A 19,166-nucleotide genomic window follows, 5' to 3' on the forward strand; every position below is an offset into this window, starting at 1 on the left:
CCCTGAGCATTAAGATCTCAGCCTCCCTTTTACCATCCTTTTTGCCATCCATTTCATCACATTTTTACCACCTTTATTGCCTTCTAATTTCCCTATTTGCTATGTATTAATTTATTTTTATCATGTTTTTAATATTATGCCTTATATTGCTGTTAGCTCCCCAGAGTGGCATGGTTGCCAGATCGTGCGGGATATAAATAAATAAATAAATAAATAAATAAATAAATAAATAAATAAACAAACAAACAAACAAACAAACAAACAAACAAACAAATAAATAAATAAATAAATAGATAAATAAATAAATAAATAAACAAACAAACAAAGAAAGAAAGAAAGAAAGAAAGAAAGAAAGAAAGAAAGAAAGAAAGAAAGAAAGAAAGAAAGAAAGAAAGAAAGAAAGAAAGAAAGAAAGAAAGAAAGGGGAACGGGAGGAGATAGAAAATCTTAGAGTTTGGAAAGATTCTCGAAGAGAATTTTCCAGAATTGGGGGGAGGGGGGAATGCGTATCTCTGAGCTTGGTGGTTTAAGCTTCTGCCTGTAGAGCCAAATGTCAGGAGTTTGATTCCCCGCTGGGCCTCCTTGACAGGGACTGGACTTGTAGATCCATAGAGTCCCTTCCACCTCTGCAGTTCTAAGAAAAATTGAACCAAGTCTTTCTATCACGATGTTGTGAAGGGCAAAAAATATGCCAGAGAACAACAGGCTACAGCAACATTATTGATTATATTATGGAGTTTGAAGACTAAAACCTACCCCTGGGCTGAAGAATCTTAGCAGTTTCCTTAGGATTATAGGCAAATAGTTCCTGGTTCCGATCTCTCTCAGGTAGTAAAGATGTTTGTCATCACATGCATTAGGTAATGAATCATTAAGTACTGAAATTTCAGTTAACTCCTGGTCATCACCCAAACATCCTCGGGGCTGGGGCTTCTAATCTTAGCTTGGAAACAGGCCAAAAGGCATTGTGAAACTGCTACAATGTGTGCAGCAATTCTGGCATGGTGCCAACAGTATATCCTCATTGTACAGATATATAAACTGTACTAATTGCCTCTGCTACACCCTTCCAGCTCCACAGAATCCTAATGTGAGTCTCAAGGCAGAATGTTCCAGAGGTATTAATAGTTTGGAGGATTCTGTAGATTGAGTTTCTGAGTGGATGTAAATGTGCACAAGCCCCCAACATCAGAACTATTTTACTTCACAAAAAGCTTCAACTTTTCTCTCATAATTATTTGGTTACGAATAGACAACATAAATGTATAGTTGGCATTTCAGATTCTTTCCATTTCATTATTCTTAAAATTTGTTGTACTTTTTACAAAATGTGATTGTTTCCATAGAGGGAATTGTGGTTGCATTCAATCCGTGGTTTGTGCATCCTGGAAGTCTCAGTCTGAGAGCAAATCTCATCATTTCAAATTGATTACAGAAATGTTATAGATATTTAATTTCTCTGGTGTTTATAATGCGTGGTGTAGCTGATTGGGCCCTTCGATTTTGTGGTTGACCCAGCAGTTTATAATTCAGCAGGTCATAAACTTTTAGAAGCATTCACATCCCATAAACAGAAAGTTGGAGTTACTGTTGTAGGTCCAATTAAATCTTTCCAAAGTTGCTTTTACTCAAAAAGTCTAGAGACATACTTCATCTGGAATCAGCTGTTTTCCAGCTCTGCTTTTACAGAAAGCATTTATTTTGCAGTTTTGCCATTGTTTTTTTTAAAGCAGAACATTAATAGTTGTAGGGCATTTCAGAGTGGAGAGAATTAAAAGAGCAAAGTAACTCTCCCCTCAAATTAGAAACTTACACCATTTAAAAATATATACATACATTCTGAACCTAATCAACTATGAACAAGAAACTGGATCTGAAAATGTAATAAAATATTGGCAGAAATTCTGTGCTGCATATCAAGTCTTCCCTTTGGCAAACTGGAAATCTGAAGATTATGGAAATGTGTGCCAGAAAAACTTTCTAAGAATTTGTGCACTTTCTTTTCTCCTACGAGAAATTAATATACCTGATTCCCATCTCATGGCAGCCATGTTGAGCAAGAAGCTACTGACACCCAAGTTGAATATGGAGAGAGAATGGTTTCCTATAGGCAAAGGTGTCAGACAAGGGTAGATTTATCCCCTTATTTATTCAATCTGTACATAGAACATATACAGAAAGCCAGACTAGATTCAGACAAAGGAGGAGTGAAAATTGGTGGAAGAAACATGAATACTGTACTTTATGCAGATGACACCATCTTACTGGCAGAAAGCAATGACAACTTGAAATGACATTTAGTGAAAGTGAAAGTGAAAGAAGGAAGCGCCAAAGCAGGACTGCAGCTGAACATTAAGATGGCCAAAACTGTGACTACAAAAGAACTACACAACTCCAATGTTGACAATGAAGAAACGGAAATTCTTAAACATTTTGTATATCTTGGTTTAATCATGAGTAGAAATTGAGACTGCAACCAAGAAACCAGAAAAAGCCTAAGACTTAGAAGGGAAGCAATGAAGAAGTTAGGAAAGATGATCAAGTGTAAGGATGTGTCAACTATTAAATTTGTTCCAGTTGGATTGACATAATTTTTCTTCTCTTTCTGTCTGACCTGATGGAAAGGATAACTTGTGTCTAAACCATTTTTAAGCTATCAGCTCAGTGTTGGAACACTGGTTTCATTATGGCACTTAGGTGAATTTTTTTAAAAAGAGAAACGGAGTTAGAAATTGCCAATTTGCACTTGTAGCACCTTAAGGCAGCGTTTGCTGTTGGAGCTCAGTGCAAACTGAGCTTTCCACCTCTACTTCTGTTGTTTGGACAGCTACAGAGATTTCAGTCAGTAAAAGCTGGTTTCCATGACTGTGAATCACAGTTCATCAAACTGTATTTTCCCTGCTGTACAGAGAGACCCAGAGTTGGGAAAAGTTATTTTTTTAAAAACTGCAATTCCTAGAATACTCATAATCTAATAAAGAGAGGAAATTAATGTGGATTGGGAGATTTATTTTAAGACCAACATGATAACGTCTCTCTTTTTTTGTGGAACTTTGACAATGCCAAATTTAGCTGCTCAACATTTGGACAGAAATAGATAAAAATCAGTGATTTAAAAATTATTTAAAATTAAAATTGTATTTTTAAATTATAAACTAGGTTTTAAAATATTAAGTCAGATTTTTCTATTTTTAGTGTTAAAATGCCTTTTGGGGTTTCGTTTTATGAAAAGGTTCCACTTGTGAATAATTTTAATGTAAAACATTAATTCAAAGATCTATGCAGATCATTTATGTTGTTTTACATGAGTAGTCTACTGCATTAATATCATCTTGCTTTATAATAACATATCATTATGCATAATAATATGTATCATGCACTACACAATTATTTATTATAGATACATTATTTCTAAGCATTTTCCACCATTTTAATATCTGTCTTTATTACAAATTCTAAATCGTGATGCACCATGTATTGTGATATATACATGCCAAGTGGCGTTCAGATTGTTTGTGATACATTCTGTATCACAAACAATCTGAATGGCACTTGGTTGTGAAAACCATTCTGCACAGAATTCAGCATATGAACCAGTACCCTCCTGAGGTTCTGCTGAGCTAAAAGCAGCATGGAGCTGCCATACATGAGCAAGGACTGTGATTGCTCGGGCAAATGGCAGATTTTTTTTTCATAGGGAGCACCTTTTACACAATGGAAATGCCTGTGCAAGAGGTGCAGTCTTGAACTGCTACGTAGACAGGACAATTGACTCAGCAAAGTTCAAAAGAATACCAGCCAAGGTATTTAATCATCACAATCATCTTAGAACTGCAGAGCTGGAAAGACCCTATGGATCATGAAGTCCAACCTCTATCAAGGAGGCACAGTGGGGAATCAAACCTTTGGCTCTGCAGCCAGATACCTAAACTACAGAGCTATCCAGCAGTTCATATTTTATTGTATGTATGTATGTATGTATGTATGTATGTATGTATGTATGTATGTATGTATGTATGTATGTATGTATGTATGTATTTGCATGCGTGCGTGCGTGCGTGCGTGCGTGCGTGCATGCATGTAATTTTAGCTCCTATTTTATTTATTTAGCAAATTTACCTATTTTATTTATATAGCGCAATTTTAGATGCTTTTGTAGATTTTAAAGAAATTTAGAAATGCTGAAGAAATCTGATATGTAAAAAATGATGGAACAGTTGACAAAGTCAACATCAGCATTATTTAGAGGTATTTCACAACATCATGAAAATGAAAATGAAAGACTGCTTTTAATGTTGAGGCTTGCCACAGTTAATAGTCTTTCATAGCTAATACTGAAACAGATTCATAGCTTTGTATTTAGTTGCTTTAAACATTTCTTTAGCAGTTTTCAGAACAACACAGTGTTTGTTGATGACTTTGAAGTTAAGGGTTCCACTTCACCTCCAGTTCCAAGCAGCAAAATTGTTGCAGTGACTCATGGTACCAGATGAGCACAAGACACTCCCCACATACTCATTAAAAGACACCACCCTCAAGTGGGATCCAAAGGAGCACTGCATTGTGAATGCACATTTGCACTGGCTGCACATGGGGTTCCTAAGAGAGTAAAGGGCCTCCTCAGGGTTTCAAGGCCTCCTTCATCATTACTAAAGCAAGGAAAAGGATAGTAATAATTGCTGTGTTCAATGCTTTTTTGGTAGATGTTTCTAAAGATACATCCTTATCTTATGGAGGTAGATATGTTTGACCATATAGATTTTCTTCTATGTATAATTGTGATATTGTTGTTATGTGCCATCAAGTTGGAACTGAATTACAGCAACCCTAACAAGGTGCTCAAGGTAAGTGAGATATTTAAGGAATGGTTTTACTGGCTCCACACATGGAGTGTGTTTCCATGACTGGGTGGGGTTTAGAACCTGGGCCTCCCGAGTCCTAGGATGTGTCTCTAACCACTAGACCACACTGGGTAAAATCATATCAGGAGAGTTCAGCTGCAAAGGTGGCCAGACATTCTGAGATAAAAGAAATTGCATGCACAACATTGCAGGCCTTCTTGTGGGACCTAAAAATGTACATATTTGCCTTGGAATGTAACTGAGTTCAGATTTTGTCAGATGCTGTGCTATATGTGCTACTATAGTGAATTATAATGTTAACACTATTTGTATTGTTTATCAGTAAATTAATTGTATTTTGTGATTTTAAATTTTGCTAATATCTGTGAATATTCTCAGTTATCCAGGTGTGGTTATTCGGAAGCTGAGTCATGGCAACTGGATTTTTTCTTGTTAGGTTGAAACATTTAACTACTCATCCAAGCAGCTTCTTCAATCACTTTGGGAATGTTTACCACATAATATAATTTTTTTTAAAATTTTAAAATATTTATATGCCTCCTTTCCCCTGAAAGGGGTTATAGTCATTTGAATACATAACTAATTAATATTCCCTCGCTCCGTCCACACAAGGCAAACACATTTATGTCTCAGGGACACTTTCAGCTGAAGGTCTCTTCAACCTAAAATACCACACAGAAGGGAGCACGAGCCAACCAGGTGCCAGATGGAGAGAGAGGGGCAGGACCACACCCATTTAATGGCTGTGCAAAAGAGGGAATTCCAGAGGATGTTTTGCAAATTACAGCTGCTGACATTTTTCTCTTCTGTGCAGTTATTAAGAGTGCAGAAGCCTCTTTTCCACTGGGCCATCCTAAAGTCAAGCCTATTCTTGTAACTTATCCAAACTCCTCATTTTCCCTTTCAGCACCTGTCCCCACAGACGTTCCACAGAGTCTCCCACCAAAACAATCAAACAAAACAACAAAACACACAGAGTGAGAGACAAGAAACCCCAATCAAATGCATGTTGTGGGAGGGACAGTTTCTACAACCTTCATTTAAAGCAAATGTGCACAGAGTTGTGCACAAAATGTTTTCTGAACTCCAAATTTCCCTTCTAACATCTGCTCTATTGCCAAATCCCTGAAATGTCTTATAAACTGAGATGTCTTCAAGAAATGATTTTAGGGTTCTTTGGCAGAAGGGTCTGAGAAGAACGCTATTAGAAAAATATAATGCACAAATGGACCTTATGCATCTCTCTGTAGACCCAGGCGTCTCTATTTCTAGTACCAGATGAATAAATATATAAGAACCATGAAAGACCTTTTCTTTTCTTTTCTTTGGGTGGAGAATATAATTAATATTCCTTCATGCCTTTGGGCTCTTGATTAATGTCTTTCTACACTCCCCATGACTTTCTCCCAACCCCCATATCCCTTGAAAACATACTTGGCATTTCGGAGTTTTAAAGCAATTTCCTCCTTTGCCTTCACCTGGGAGCTTGGCTGTCCCAAAACCTCCTCCTGACCTCAGTATTGTGTTTTCATTTAAAACAGGGATATGTCTATAAATGTCAGCCGTACAGAGCAATTAGAAGTTTGAAAAGAGCCGTAACATAAACCAGCATTATGGTGAAATGGATACCACCTTCAGGCGGGCCTGCAATTCACTTGCTCTTGGAAAGACAATATTCTGCCATTCTCCCATGGTGGCCTTGAATGGAACACATTTGACTGAGACTTGACCCATAATTCAGATAAGCCACTGCACGGCTTGAAACAAAAGAGAAACACAAGCAAGAGAGAAGCCCAGCAAATTGGGCTGGTCGCTTGCCAGCAAGAGGCAGAAATGTGACCCTGGGTTTAGGCCTTAATAGCTGCCTTCGCTGCTATCAGTGAAATCCAATGCTATATCTTGTTTCTTGATGTTTGTAGGATAAGAGCCTGCAGTTTGGTCTTGCACAACATGCCTATATTATTTGTGGGTGGTGGGTTGGAAGAGGCAGTATTAATAGCTTCTAAAGTTAACTTCCCACAATTACAACAATATCCATTTGTTGTAATAGTAGTTTTCTAAAGACTTATTTGGTTTAGTAAGGGGTCAAGGTGTCGCTCATCCTTTGAAGAAATATCTCCTCCTGTAAGAACCAGGGTCAGCTTCGAAAGCCTTCCACTTTGTTTCATTAACATGAGGGATCCAACTGGTGGAAATACAGGACATGGCCTTTTTCAGAGAGAGGACAGTTAGTAGTAGTTTACCATTTAGAACACTGTCAGTACATTTCAACATTTAAAGTTTAAGTTGTAGGTGGTACATTTATGGCAGTTACACTGATGTTAAATCACTGTTCGAATTCTCATTAGGTGGCTATGATACAGACTTATCAGAAAGAATGGATAGTGGAAATGAAAACAAAGAGTTGTAGCATCTTACTCAAGGTTGACTAAGCCCTCCATCCTACTGAGGTTGTTAAATTGAATACCCAGCTCGCTAGAGGTGCAATGTGTAGCATGCGTAATTATGTTGTGTACCTCCCAGGGAGTGCTTTGAACTTTATAGAGTGGCATAAAAGCAGCACACTTTGCTTTGTTCTTGCTCCGTTGCCTTCTAGGAAAGTACATATGTTCCACCAGGCATTTGGTATATCTGAAGAACCATCCTGCGAAAGAGAAAAGTTTTTGTTATTTAACAGCAATGCGAACTAGTGGGAGGAAAGAGGCGACTGTGTTCTGGAAGGACCAAAAAAAAATCATTTTTACAATAAAATTCTGAGGAAAAGAAGTGAGAGGAAAAACATAGTCACAAGGAACACAAAAAGGAATGAAATAAACAGATATTCACACAAAAAGATCACATATCTTTGGATTAGCAGTAACATCATTTGATCATTGAAGAAAATGCAGAAATTATCAGTGAGGAGTATAGGTGAAACAGCAGAAGCAATGCCTGTCCCCTCTCCTCCTCCAGTAGCAAGAGTTCAGTTTTTAAAACAATAAGATCATCATCAACAACAATTATGACAAAGACTCTGAATGAGGTAGTGCGATGACAATTTTCTAGTTTCTAAATTTTAAAAAGTACTTTTAAAAAGCAGTTTTAATTTAGATTTTTTTAAAAAATGATATTTTGCATGGAGTTTTTGAAGTTTGATGCTTTTCTCTTGTCAATTCTAAGGTGTTTGTTATTTGAAATAAGGTAACAGGAAGTGATCAGAAATATATAAAAAAACAGCTTTTGGGACTGGGGATAATGCTAGTGGTAATGAATTAGACCTGGGGGCTTTCTGACCAGTAATATAGCGAATAACTTTGAAGATTCCCCCCCCCAAAAAAAGTGTGGCTATTATTACTAGCTGTGAAACTGTTGTGCCCAATGTTTTGTAAGTCATTGTATTAAATAAGAAAGAAAATATATAGGTGGCCCTACCTGAACATTTGTAGCTTTTTTTATATTGACCTTCCCTCCAGAGCTGAGACAGAACAGAAAAGCGCTAGACCACGTGCGACTTCTCTGCAGGTCTGGAAAAACCTTGTCAGAGGGCACAGTAATTTCATAGGCCTTTTCTGATTTTAGTTTACTCTTCAACTGTGCAATTAGCTAACATTATGTGGGTGTTCTTGAGGCTTTTTAGCCATTTCCAAATGTATTGCACACTTTAGGTTAATCTAACCGCAGTTGCTTCATAAGCAGATTTCTTTGGTGGCCTGAATGATCCAAATCCCGCTGGAAGTCAATGAAAGATTTCTATTGTCTTCAAAAGGGACCTACATCAGATCTTATGTCCCTGGGAATTAATGGGCTGGCAAAAGTGCTACTCATTCTGCCTTGACATCACTGTACCTTGGCTATACTTGCATTACATTTCAATGTAGTGAATAGATGTGTGGTATTTGAGAACCAGCATCCCCAGATGCACACGCAAGCCATAGGGCACTAAAAAAAAAAAAACCCTAACAAAAATGGCTATAGGGAAAAAGGGTTCTCAAAAACTGGCCACTTGCTAAGACACCCTGGCAGTGCCTACGTATGGCTTAAGTATGCCGTGAGGTAGAAAAGCCACAACAGCAAAACCCTGGAAATTGTCTTGTGAGGAATGCTAGAAGACTCAGAGAGAAGTAAGATAGGGAACCAAAATTTTGTTCCAAAAGAAAGTGTCCTCTAGGATTCTGGCCAATACTAATAAATGTGTCTGGAAATTTGTTTAATATACACATCACATTATGATTGCATTATGGGAGTTTCATGCCACAAAGAAATGAACAAGGAAATGGAAAGACTGGATGAATAGCCTGTGGGAGCAGGCAAAAAAAAGGACTAGGAAATATGGAATTCTATGGGACCCAGAAACTCTGTTCTTTGGTCTCTGGAACCATCTTCCAAATCCATTCTGTATACTGTATGGGATCAGTCTTTATTGTTTTGACCACTTTGGCCATCCAACTCCCACCAATTTAAAACACAGTATAAGTTCAAATAATAATATATACACAAGCATGGTGCCAGCTGAACAGACACAATGCTAGCAGATTAAAAAGTAAAAATACTGTACAAATATGTACATTGTCCAAAATGCTGGGTTAAAAACAAAATATAAAATACAAAAAGATTAAAATATAATTTCAGCATTAAAAACCAAGTCATTTCATGTGGGTGTTCAGATGAGATATGAAGTATTCCTACAATGTAAAAGTTTATTATAAGTTATAACTACGGGCCATTGAACATATACATATACATTAAAATGCACAATAAAATGATATAACAGTAGTAAGGTTCTACATCTGATAAACTATATAGACTTTAATCAGCTTTCTATCCTATACCATATCTCTAGTCCTTCCTATGCTATCCTTATTATTTAGCCAGTTATCCCTTAGTTTTATCACCAAACCCACTCCTTTTTATTGCTTTCAGGCTGCCTTGAGACTTCTCATTCCAGAAAGAAGCACTGGATCTCACACATGCAAGCAAAATGAAGTCCCCAGAGCAGTCGAACAGACGGTATCACTTCAGTGTTCTGCAGCATAGACTCTACCTTTCCACTTCTATCATTGTAATTATTGTTTCTATGAATGAAAGGAACTTAAGTCTGAAGGAACAACAAAAACAGCCTTCAGAAACTTCACCCTTCCCCCACAAATCTCCCTCCTGCAAATGAAGAGGAAGAGAAAAAATTGTCTGAAAGCAAAAGTATGACAAGTTTCACATACTTATTGCCAGAAACCTGTATCTCCCTCTACTTTCCATAGTTTTGTACTATGTGGTTTGCTTTGCTTTGCTTTGTAGTAGAATAGCAGAGATTCTTTTAAATTTCCATTGGCTAAGAATATGGCAGAATTTCTTTCCCTTCCTAAAGTATATGTGAAAAGATAATCATATAAATGTTAATTATGCCTGGAGAAACAGACTGGAATTCCACCAGAGCCTTTGGGGAAATGGAATAACTTCACAAATAGCTAATAAGCAGAGCAATAATTTAGAGAGGCCAGTGGGATGGGGTCCTCCAGCAGAGAGGAAGGAGGCTTCCATTCTATTTGAAATCCCTCTCCTCACCCCCACCAGCAGAAACAAGGTACTGTATATATAAAAATGGTCTTACAAGGCTAGTTGTCCCGTATAAGTACCATATCCTATAACATCTCCAGTCTCCTGGAGGAGATTATATGCAGTGATGAATGATTAAATCTAGTTGTTACTCTCTGCTAGAGTAGACTTCTTGAACTGGAACTTAAGTGCTGATGTACTGAGTTTACATTGATTCAGTGTGTCTACTGAAGTTAGAATCAATAATGAAAGACCAGAGTTTTTAATTTTACAGCTTTTTTTCCCTCACAATATAAACAACACAGGTTCAAAATGGCTAATAGAGCTGTCATATTTTGAAGTACCCATAGTTTCTGAATGGTGTTATGCAGCCTTTCACAAGGAATCCCAAAAAGCTCTTCCAAATTCACAATTCCCTGTAGCCAGACTATTTTTGATGAGAAGATGATGCACCAGCTATCTGAAATCTAAGTTGAAATTATTGAGAGAAGGTGTGGTCTGGTGGTCAAGGATGTGAGACAGGAACTCAATATATGGCTTTATACAAGACATACTGTTGGACTATCTAGTTGAGCATTGTCTACATTGAGTGAAACTCTCCAGGTTTTAGACCTTTTCTGCTCCTTCCTGGACGTTCCAGATACAGAATCTGGGGCGTCTCTGCTTACAAACTATATGCTCTACTATCTGGCTTGGTCTTCCTCTCACTGCTTCTGTGCCAGCACACATATCCCAGTGCCACATGGAGATGATAACAATACTGCCTAATCTTATTTCTCAGACAATGTAAATGAAATGTTTTTGACATACAGCAAGGTATAAAAATAGTGTTACTGAAATTAAAGTCTTCATGCTTCTCCTATCTGCACATGCATCCAGTTGCAATCCAGTAATAAAACTACTTCTGTACAGCACTTTATTTTGACTCCAGCAGTATAATAGAACATGTATCTTAGCTTTTATAAATTATACAGGCCTGTTCCTTTTTCTCTGCTGTGCGTCAAAACACCATCCAGCAACCTAATCCTTGCTACATGAGATTTTGTACCACCAAAATAAATGAGGAATACACGCCAACCCTCCAAATATGTGGAATGTAAGCAAGCCCGCAAGTATATAGAGCCCAGCACTAGCACTTTCTAAGCCAAAACCAGAATCAAATGCTTGAGTGACAAAGAACCACCTGATTTAGTTACTTTTTTGGCAATGACAAATGTCACAAGCCATCTTGTGCTATATGAGATGATGTGCATGCCAAATGTAGGCCAAGGACACACTCAGGTTTCCCTGTCATTTTTATCCATCAGAGGAAGGACCTGTGAAGAGTTACACAGCAGCCAAATGTACTCCATAGATACAGCTTTAGTGAACTCAATGAAACTCAGTATGGAGCTGAGGATGAAGCCGAATTTATGCTCAGATGTTTACAAGCATACTATTTTTCACAATAAAGAATGTAGTAAGAAAGAAAATACTTGGAATATAAAGAGACCCAGGCCACTGGGATGAGAAAAGTCAGGTCATCAAACGGTGGACCACAGGGCTTTGATGGGTGGCCCTTGTTTTTGTTGGCAAAGGCAGTATCAAGACATTAGGTAATGGAATCAGGTGACTGGTGTCCAGCCATGCTGCTCATGACTAGGATTAGGGCTCCAACAGATGACAGATCTGTGGAAACTTTAGTATGCAAATATGACAGACAGGTAGGGAGACCCTGATGTTGGGAAAGTGTGAAGGCAAGAGGAGAAGGGGACGACAGAGGATGAGATGGCTGGACAGTGTCTGCGAAGCAACCAACATGAATTTGACCCAACTCTGGGAGGCAGTGGAAGACAGGAGGGCCTGGCATGCTCTGGTCCATGGGGTCACGAAGAGTCAGACACGACTTAATGACTAAACGACAAAAAGGGAGTACCCGCAGTACCATCACACTTTCATCACCGTGTTGCTTTCGTGATGGGTTTGATCCTATTCATTCATTAGCTAATCATGTATATGTCTAACCTTTTTAGTGAGTGCAAGGCATTGTACAAGACTCTCCTCCTTCCGTGTAGAAAGACAGCCTAAAGAGCTGCCAGAGCATGACCCTCCTATGTCAGCTGTCCTCCATTCAAAGGGATGTCTGGTCAAAGCTGACTTAAAGGGAAGGAACAGCAAGGAAGAAGAACAGGGCACTTGTTGTTCCCACCCATAGCGAGACCCGGGTGTCAACAGACACAAAGGTCATTTGGTCACAGTCTTCTCTGTGATCTGCCCCACTAGGATGAGATGCATTGTAGTTCCACTTAACTTACAATAATAATTCTTCATTTTGCATCAGTACCTAGATATTAACATGTGCTGTTTAATGCAAATCAGTAAGCCATTTTGGGACAATGTGTATGCGCCCCCTCTACCTATATTCCCTTTGGTCTGTTGTTGAAGTCAGGCAGACTCTTCTGGCAGAGTGCTGTCCTCTGAAGATGGCGTCCACAGAGACTGGCGAAAGGTTAGGAAGAAAAATCTTCAGAACACGGCCTAAGAGCCCAGAAAACCCACAACAGCCATCTTCTGGCAAAGTCTGCTTTTTAGAGTGACTGTGAGAACTTGAAAAAGGCTTTTGTCGGAAGTGAAAGTCGGCCCACATGAGCCCTGAGAGCAATGCTTCCTCTTTCAAAATGGCTTCAGCTCCATGGGGATCTCCAGGTAGTAGTTGCAGGCCATGTGCTGGCTTTGCAGTCTGCAGAATGAACAGGCAGTAATAATACACATAATTTATCAGTTAACTTTTTATCCTATTTTTCCTTCTCAAGTGCAAGGCGGCATACTGTACATGCATTTCTTCATCCCCACCTTATCACCACAACAACTCTGTTAGGTATGGGAGGAGGTGAGTGCCTAAACTTTTAAACACCACACAGACTGACACTTGTCCGCCCTTTCTCCTCCTCCAGTACTGCTTGCTCTGAGATGTTTCTGCCTTGCCTAGAGAAGCCCAGTAATTCCCTGAGATTTCAGCCCTGAGACTTGGCAACAAAATCTACCCAGACCACAGAAACAGATTCAAACTTTATTTGCTACACTTCTGCCACTAGTAGCAACTTATTCCATCACAGCATCAACTTGGCATGAGGCCGAGCACCACTCAAGGCCACTTGCACTATTGTGTCCTGTACTATTTTGTTTATTTGAGAACAAAATTAAAATAATATAATTTAAATCTTGGCATCCAGCCCTGGGTGTTCAGATTGAAGTTGTACCTTGACCAAAGACAATTTCAGCAGAACGATCTCCATATGTTCCAGAAAAGAGAAGGAAAGAGTAAGAAAGCTTTTCGGAGCGGCTATATTTTGAATCTTTAGGTCTCCCCCCCTCTCCCATTCCTGTATGAAGGCTCAAAACTAGCTGAGCCAACATCCCTGTGATTCAATTTCATTCACTTTGCTGGCTTTGCATTCCGATACTGGAAGGGTTGCATTAACCAGCTTGCATGTAAAGTGAGTTTGGAGCTCAGTTTTGTGTTGGTTTTATTTAAAGGTTGAGGAGGTGATTTACATGCTGGCCAGAATCTATGCTCCCAGAACACAGATTGCTTGCACTCAAATATGCAAGGTAAAATGAATAAGAGTTGGGGAAAAGGGGGATTGGAAACCTTGGGGGAATTCCTTGTACACCGCACTGGCACTTTATTGCAAAGCTCAATTTATTGCCAAGGCACTAAATCTTCATTATACCTGACAACTTTACTTTTTCCCTTTGCAGTCCCACCCTTTAGGTTTTATGGCAACCTTTTAAATTCAGAACTCTTCCTTAGCCATTCTCAAACACCAGGCTTACCAAGGACCTTTGCAGATGATGAATAAATGCACACTTTTAAAGTTCACAATACTTTAAAAAAAAATTCAGCATTACAGTGACAGAAACATGATAGACCAGCATGGTATGGCATGGCAGAAGGGTGGAAGAGTATGCGGTGGTTTGTCCCATCATATCTTTCAAGATATGGTGATATATGTGCTACATACAACAACTAGTGAGCTCTACACAACAACTCAGTGATGATTTCCACCTAGAACCTCTGTGCCTCCAACTTCTCAAGAATTGGTACAAAATTCTTTAGAAAATAAAAATGTAAAAGTAAATGTGAACACTCTACCCTTTTTTCTGTAGCAGGACACTACTGATCAAAATCAGGCTGGTGTTGCACAGTGGCAGAAGAAATACCAAGGAATTCACAAAATGAGTTAAACACAATGATGACGGGGTTTGTGTCATTTATTGTGTGTGGCATCAAAAACAATATCCAATAGGTGCACAATAGACCAACAGCTGGCTTCCAATATCAGTACTGAGATATTGAATTGCTCTGCATACAATACGTTACACTCAAGGGTGTTTTTTAAAAAAACTACAGGTAAAGACAAACCACTAAAAATGCAGCTCACTCAAAAATTCTTCACAATGACTTTCAGACCTTAGTGAGTTTGTAAAGGAAGAAAGTGCATATCTTACTCTATGCTGATGTTGGTGGTGATGAGGTAATTTTGCATTCCATAATTAGAAGTAATACATTATATGGTGAGCAGCTCATTCCAGTTGTGGCAGCCTTCCCCTGGGAGGTCTTAGTAGCATCAATATTAGGTTGATTTGGGCACCAAAATAAAACCTGACTGATTGTCTAAGTACTTGGGGCTTAGTGAGATCATGGCTTGGCCCGTGGTCTATCAGATAATGTGATTATGGAGTTTTAAAAATTGTTTCAGATATTTTGAAATTGATTTAATTGATTATACCCTATCCTGCAATCTTTGAAAAGCCTGTCCAGACTGGCTGTTTTGGATCTGGTTAGATTGGGCTATAAAGATCTGTTGGGGTCAAGGGGGAGTGATGTGCCTTTTAACATGCTCCCCCCCTTCTGACTGCAAATGACCCCCTAACCCTCAATCAGCTGGCAATTAAGTGCATGCAGTCACTGTCCACTTTCCAGCCAATGAAGGAGGATTGGACCTTGGCTGTGGTGTTGGAAAGGCTCACTGCCTCTCTTAGTGTGGATTTTGTGGCTGGTGGCTTGACTGAGCTGCTCCTCTTTGCTTCTCAGCTGTTTGAGTGGCTACTATCCATATCACACCTGATCACAAAAGGAAACAGCAAGAAAGAAGAGGTAGAAGGAAAGAGAGAACATTCTCTTCCCTCATTCTCCCTCTACTTTAAACCCTCATTTGCAGCTGCAGCTTTGGTGCTGTTTAATCTCACATGCCAAAAGAATGCATGCCCTATCGCTGGGCCAGATAGGTGTGTGACAGTTCTTAAAGGGGAAGAATGGGTCGCTCTAAATATGAACACAAGCAGGCTTGTTTCTCAAGCCAAACCCTCAACTATCAATATCGCATATCTATATGCCAGTGTGGACAGGCTCTAACACAGTTCTGAAGAAAGTACTGATTGGAAGGTAAGTGTGCAGACTGTGGCCAAGAAATGAGACACGGAGCTAGAGCTGTGGTGGGTAAACATGGTTTTGCAGAAATGTTGCAGCTTACATGGAAAGTCTTCAGTTTTAGATTGTTGCATTAATGTAGTTGAAAAACAAGTCGAAATCACTTGGTTTTGCATCAGGTTTAGCTACGCACAAATTTGTTTGATCGGAAAGGGAGCTTTTTAAAACACTCACAAGGGGCTTGTTTATTTTAACTCAACTATGAATACAATTTATTTTGAATCATTTTGGCATGTGTGAATGCCTGTGTCAGAGTAAATTGTATCTGTGGGATTTGTGAAGTATTGGATCATGGGTTTCAGACTTACCCTTATACATTTTTCCCCAGCTGTTTCAATTATAGTACTGTATCACTTAAGCTGCCAGCTGCCTTGCTGGTGGTTTATCTTCTTGCACTTTGCTGTGTCCTTAGGTTTTAGTAAATTGCAATACAGGGACTTGCATCCCCTGGCTCATGGCAGCATAGGTGTGCTTGCGCCAGTGCCAAAATGGGCAACATTGCCTAATTACAGCTATGCTAGCCAGCCAGCCAGTTGGTCTGAGAGAAAGAGGGCTCAGCAAGAGAGCATGCCAAGCCAGCTCTCTAGGCTTCCAGCAGATGAAGGATGGAAAATAAGGTGTGTGTGTGTGTGGGGGGGAAGCAAGTGATCAGCCCAGCCAGGGATGAGACACTAGGAAACATTTCTTCAGTGACTAGAGGTTGAAGCCAAGGCAGTTGCTATTGTGATCAGCTTTTCCTCTCATGGTGTGCATGTCTCTCACACAGACTATGAGTGGTGGCGCCATTACAAGGCTGGTGGTGCTGTTCCCTCCCCCACTCCCTGGTGAAGTAATCCTGCAACCCATCCAGTTTTGTTTTGTTTCTTTGGAGAAGGGGAACTTACTAGTGGAGTAAAAGCTGTCCCAAGAGAACACAGCCACTGGCACAGAAACCATGCAACCTTAATTAAATTGAGTTTAAAAAACCCTCCAATCCAGCTGGCAATTCATTTCAGCAGTGTAGCCGAACCCAGTGTCTCTATCAACAGGACAGCAAAGTGAATACTGCAGATTTCATCTAGTCTGAACCTCAATTTTTCTTCCTCTTATTTTGTACAATAACAGTGACTGTCATCCAAGAGGAGATGTACAGTACTTTACAGTATTTACATCCCTTTACTGAGGACTGATATCCTCAAGAGTCTTAATTATCCCTCAATTAGATTTCAGAAATGGGCAAATGTGAACTTTTTTTGGGGGGGGGTACCTTGCTTCACTCATTCAACTCTATCAAGTCACAGAAGGACATAGAAATCTGTAATAAACAGTGAGCACAGGAATATCACTTCATAGAAATCATTTGCTCATGCTCCCAGTTGCACAGAATCTGCCCAAGAAATGATTCTGCTTGCTTTTTGTTGGCTGTTATCCCAATGCAATCTCTGGCAGATGGTTCCCCTTTTCCCCAAGTCTTCATTCCCTTATTTGTCCATTCCACCCTCATACTGTCTTTTTGTTACACTGAAGATGGAGGGGGCAGCACATGGTAATAAAAATGGAAGTGAGAACATTTCTTTATCTTGACATTCTGTGCAAAGATAAATTAATCTCAATAGTCAGTGATTTGGGAGCTGCAAGGGAGAAAAATCTCCCCATATCATAAAACAGCTCCACAAAAGCAAAATAAAATAACTTTTAAAGGCAATACAGCACTATTAAAAACTAGCAAAAATGTAATGGGAAAAGTAGAGTAATTTAGCAAGGGATCTTCTAAAAACTCCTGGACTTTAAAAAAAAGTTCAGGTACTTTCAATATGATGGCGATGGCATGGGTTAATACCTATCTTGAGGGTGAAGCACAGAAGTGTCCATGGTGACAAAATCCACAGTGAATCCAGCCATGGTCCACTTCTTCAAATGCAATCTTGTAGAGATATAATGACAGGATCACCAAATACCATGTGGTTTCTGCACGGTGAGAGCTGAATTCTATTCACAGAATTGTTCTCAAAATATTGGCTTTACAGGTGGCATTTAAAAATTTATCTGAGGTCCTTGCAGGGTGTTTTAGTTGTAACTCAAATCTTTTCTAGAGGCAGCGAGCGAGAGAGAAATTTTACCTTATAAGCTTTCCTAATATAACTGTTATAGGTATGGAAAGTGTTTATAACAGATACCTGTGTTTATAACACAGATGCACACACCTTGAGTTTGATCTCTGGAACTTATAAACAATCTCTCTCTTATGGTATTTCTTGCTCCTCTCTCTACTGATAAGATCTTACGTGCCATTATGTAGATAGTAAAGCTGCAATAAGGAATGCACACCTGTGGGAAAGCCCTGTTGAAAACAGAAGGATATGCATTTGACCAAAGAAGTACAGGACTAGTGAGTTAAGGGGTATCATGATTCAAATTTGAATGGAGCCATGAACTCTCTAGATAGATTTTTACCAAGTCAGGTTCACTCAAATTCAAACTCAGCATACCTCTTACAGCCTGACTCAGCCTATCTAATTTTGGCCTGTCTTTCCCTAAAATGTGATAGATACAAAATACAGAACTATCTCACAGACTGTAAGAATACTGAGTACAGTATTGATACCCAAAGAAGTAGCCATGTTTGTCTGTCTTAGTATGTTGGTAAGATTAAAAGGGAAAAGAAGAGATGGCATTCTAAAGTACAGGCGTATCTGGGTTTACAAATTTAATGCATTCTCTGGGATCTTTCGTAATGCGAAAAATTCACAAACTGAAACACAGTTTCCCATAGGAATGAATGTGCAATAAACCTTCCAGGTGCAATGCAAACTTGCTTCGTATTGCGGAAAAATTCATAAACCGAGACATTATTTTCAATGGATTTTTGTTCATAAACAAAAAAATATGTTAACTAAGATGTTCGTAAACCGAGGTATGATTGTATTATAATTTTTTTTCAGAGTGAGTTTTTGTGAATCTGAATTTACTTCTTCAGTCACAACTTTAGCACAGTAAAGTTGATAATACATGGGATAGCACTACAGTATTAGAATAAATATGTGGCAGGCATCTTCCCCAGCACTTCACACATAACAATGGGGATTATATTCATCTGTACTTCATTATCAAACCAAGGATTATTGACTGCCAATGCTTTCTTTCCTTTCACTCCCTTCAAACACCTACTCCATTAAGGTGGCTACTTTGGCATTGACCCAAAAAGAGGAACAAAAGATGGCACAGATTTGCATAATGTTTGCATGTTATACTGTAGTTGGTATAGATGTGATTTTTTAAATAATCATGGTGGTTTAAATCGAAATGCATCATGAGGAAAACAG

This window comes from Pogona vitticeps, chromosome 1 (assembly GCF_051106095.1).
Source record: "Pogona vitticeps strain Pit_001003342236 chromosome 1, PviZW2.1, whole genome shotgun sequence".
NCBI lineage: Eukaryota > Metazoa > Chordata > Lepidosauria > Squamata > Agamidae > Pogona > Pogona vitticeps.